Genomic DNA, 4,328 nt, shown 5'->3' with positions numbered 1-4,328 from the left:
GAGTGTTTATAGAATGTAAATTGGAGTTATCTATTTTTTTTATGTATATAAATGGGAATAAGAAGCTTGGTAAGATTTGGGCAAGGGGTTGGGGCAAGAAGGTAAAATAGGAAAGACGAATGAAAAACAATAGTTCTGTTATAACGCTGACCATACGACGCTGGTCATTCTACAGAAACGTATGGGTCTACAAGATATGTGAATGGGATAAGATGGATATAAAAGAGATCATGTAAATCTTCCAGAAATCCTTTAGTGAGAATAAACTGAGATTTTTTTGGATGATAATCCTTGGGGGTTACAATAACACCTTGAAGGATTGGATAGGATGGTTGAAGAGAATCCAACGCATGGCAGAGAATGAATAAATAAAGCATGTTATGGGGTCCAAATATCATCTAACAAACCAAAAAATAGTGGTTCATAGGAGGTAGGGTATGTTGGGGTTCATGCTACAAAATAGATCTGAAGGGTGCAACATGTCGGTCACCAATATACAGTAGGGTTCATGCGTTACAATAGACACTCGGTAAGGGGTCAGGCACTGTTCTCCAGAGTGCAGAGGGGTCCATGAGAAGTATATTAGGGTCCATGAAGGAAATCGTGGACGAGGCGGGCAGGTGGCACCGAGTACGGGCAGGTGAGTCGGCCTAGGCGCGCGACGAGACGGCGGGCGCGTCCGACTCGTGCCAAGAGATCTTCGGCTCAAGACACCTCGCTGTCGCCACATGGAGACTACGGCCTAAGTTACTGCAAACACCTTGCAGAGTTTGCGTCTATAACATCTCATGAGGAAGTGAGGATACTTATTGTATTTCTTTCTCTTCTATAAACATTAAACATTAATTTAGATTGAGGAAGAGGAAAGTATAGAAGACAAGAAGATATAAAGAGAAATAGAAATGGATTGATGATAGTGAATGTAACAGTCCATGAAGTTCCTGTTTAGTGTTGATTGACGTCACTGATGCCCGCAGAAGCGCTGAAACATGTTATTTCAAAGGACTCCTTAAACCTTAAGGAAGGTTTTATTGCCGTGATATATTACGAAAAGAGGAGACGGAGAGGGATTTTCATACGATGATCATATACATACATACATACATATATATATATATATATATATATATATATATATATATATATATATATATATATGTATATATGTATGAATAATATATATATGTATATTATATATATATTATATATAATATATGTATGACTAAATATATGTATATATATATATATGTATATATATATGTATATATATATATGTATATATATATGTATATATATATGTATATATATGTATATATATATATATATATATATATATATATATATATATATATATATATATATACATACATATATAATGTGTGGGACTAAAATTATGTAATATTTCCGATGAAATGCTCAAACTTCTTGCAGATATGTTAGTGAGGGAGAGGGCAGGGGGTAGAGAGGGGGAGGTTCACACATATAACACCCCTACAGGCCATCGAAGAACACACGATAACACGAACTCTCACCTCTTCCTTCTGGCTCTCAGGTCAGGCCAGGTCACCCTTGAGGACACGGTTCGAAGGTCCTGCCCAAAATGCTCTTTTTCTATTTGATTAGCAATTAAATGGGTATTTTTCTCTTTTCCTCCTTTGGGAAGTTGGGAGTCCACGAATGTATGTATTTTTTGGCATCTAGCGAGTAGCGATTCCTGCTCGACGCTCTGCTTCTCGAAGGATTCTTGAGAGAGCGCGAAGACACGCTGAGGCAGCCGAGGGAAACTGGCGCTCAGAGGACGCCGCTGCCCTCGCTCCTTCGCCTGCGTCCTGCTCACTCACTGGCAGCGCCGGCGAGGTTGCCTGGGTAGGGCGGGGGGTAGGGGGGTAGGGGGACGCTGATCCGCGGTTGGGGCCGGGGGATGGTGGGGGGAGGGGGCTGCACTGTCCACGAGGTATATATGTGTATATATGAATATCAGTTGGAGGAGATACGGGCGGTGTCTCCTCACGTCTTCTTACTCTACTTGAGGTCTGGAGTGTGAGATCTTGGGTTTGGAGATCGAGGAGGTATCTCGTCGCGATGAGGTAGATAGAGCAGAGTTCCCAGGGGCACTTCTCGGCACTGTCACCAAGCACTACACATTCGTCGTCTTTTTGTCACCTGCCTCGGCACTGCAGGCACTATGGCGGCACTCTGGGTCCGCATGCACGGGCGCGGCCGTGGCGGCGAGGGGCACTTGAGTCCGGGCGCGCCGGGGCATGCAGGGGCCTCCTCTCGACGGTACCCCGAGGCGTCGACGGCGGTTCAGATGGACACGGCGTTGGTGCGGGAGCCAGTGACCGCTGCTACATGATGCTGGCCCTGCACCTTGCCCTGGCCGGGGGCTCACTGGCTGCCGCTCCCGCCCCTCGACCCCCGCTGGCCCTGGCACTGGGTTGCCAACTTCCCCGCCGCGCCGCTCCCAGCGCTTCCACCCCGCCCCCCGCCGCACCAGCCACCGACCTCGCCGCCAGACACGCCGTTCCTCGCGGGGTCACGTGCAAGGCCGTCTCCTCCCGGGCGTCCTGTGCCCCGCGACCTCTTGCCTTGGCTGGCTGTGGTGGGAGCGTCCTGTGCCCTTCTCTAAGTTTGTCATTCTGGTATCCTGATTTATTTATTTATGTTCGTAAAATTATTATTTTTGAAAGTTCTAGTCTTCTAGGATTGGTTTTGATGTGGAAATAATTATTGTGCTTCTTCTTTCCCTAGAGACTGGCATTTGGTACCAGTCCACAAGCTGTATCTTATCTTTCTATTAAATATGATATGGTGCCTCCTGAATCTTTGTACATTGGAATTCTATAACACGGATTCCTTAAGATACAACTCCGTTACTTTGTGCCTTACGCCTCTATATTCTGATAGACATCTTATCTATACACCTCTAACCTATACGTACCCTGTATCTAAGACCGTACTCTGTACTTTAAGTTCAAGTCATTAATCTCGGTATCATGTAAGTCTTCAGACTAGCGTCTCCCTTTTCTTTCCTGGTCATCTCATTCGGTGCCATGCCCATTATTAGACTAACACCAAAGACATTTCTCTATCTCAATGGTTCACGATATTCTGAAAGCCTTATCTCTGTTGCGTATGTTGACCTGTGCGCTCGGGCCCCAAACCATACTTCCCCTATATCTAACATCGCAGTTTCATGCCTTTGTGTTCTATCCCCTTGGTGATAAGTGTTCTTCCATTAACTTCCAAATGAACAACTCTGCCAACAAGTGTCTTTTATCATGATGTTTAGTATAATAGGCTCTGAAGCCTTCTTGGTTCTTTTCACATTAGCCAGCACAACATGGACGCTAACAATGAGAAGTATTTTAAGTAATTTTTTTTCTTCATATTGGGTCTTCCAAGTCACATCTGCTACCATTATATCCCCGAGTTGTTTAATGCAATTATTGTACTGAAGCTTTATAGAACAGCCTGGATGAAGTTTTATTCCTATGGCTCCAGCTAAAACGGATTCCAGTCGAACAGCAAACGGTATAGATCTACTCTAACTCCTTAATTTGATCTTAAGTTTAATTCTAATCCCTTGTTGTTAAGCTCCACCGTTTTATATATACACATTGTTGCGTTTTTATCTCTGTTTTTACACTATCCTCTTTTCTCTCTTTTTAGCCAAACTATTTACTTAGATTAAAAAATACTGCCCTTTTGTACACTTTAATATCCAAAATCTCCCAGAAATTCGTGACTTCTCACCGGTAATGTACAGATCTAAGTTGACTTAAATTATTTGTATAGAACATAGTAGCACTGCTCAGCGAATATCATCAGCTGAGATATTCACGGGAAGCTGTGATGCGTAAACAGGTGCCTGAACTCCTGCATTCTTCATATTCTCTTAATATGTAATTAGGTCGTCTGCATCGTGTCATAATTTGCTGTAATGCGTTTGTACCTTGGACATTTTTCTACTTAGTGGTTACTTCTTGAACTATATTTTATTCATAAATTACATTGCATTGTTTTTAATTTTGTTGTGTTGCGCGATCCTCATCCATAGATTCATACTCTTTTATCAATTTACTTTCTTCGCCCTCCTTCTCTGCCCTCTTCGTATACTTCTCCATAAAGTTAAATTATACTGGAGTAGATATCATTGACGTGTTCTATTATCATATTGAAATTAAAAGTAATGATAAAGAATATATTATTATTATCATTACCATCATCATCCGTAGCAGCATTATTACTATAATTATGATAATGATAATCGCAATGATGATATTAATGATAATGATATTAGTATTATCTTTATTATTATCATTAAT

General features: G+C 42.1%; 1 protein-coding gene across 3 annotated transcripts in view; it reads right to left on the bottom strand.

The window, feature by feature from the left end:
* LOC122250678 (homeotic protein spalt-major) overlaps positions 1-2,413 on the bottom strand; it is a 493,326-nt gene extending 490,913 nt beyond the window's left edge. For all 3 annotated transcript variants that reach the window (XM_086555915.1, XM_086555914.1, XM_086555916.1), the window contains exon 1: positions 1,533-2,413. The gene's annotated coding sequence lies outside the window, so the exon portion shown is untranslated. The remainder of the gene's footprint in view (positions 1-1,532) is intronic.
* Positions 2,414-4,328: the final 1,915 nt, after the last annotated feature.

The sequence above is a fragment of the Penaeus japonicus genome, unplaced genomic scaffold (genome assembly GCF_977035675.1).
Source record: "Penaeus japonicus unplaced genomic scaffold, GWHDUDI00000001_assembly GWHDUDI00000031, whole genome shotgun sequence".
Lineage (NCBI taxonomy): Eukaryota > Metazoa > Arthropoda > Malacostraca > Decapoda > Penaeidae > Penaeus > Penaeus japonicus.
The sequence above is the reverse complement of the archived record's forward strand: the minus strand, read 5'-3'. Positions and strand labels throughout refer to the sequence as shown.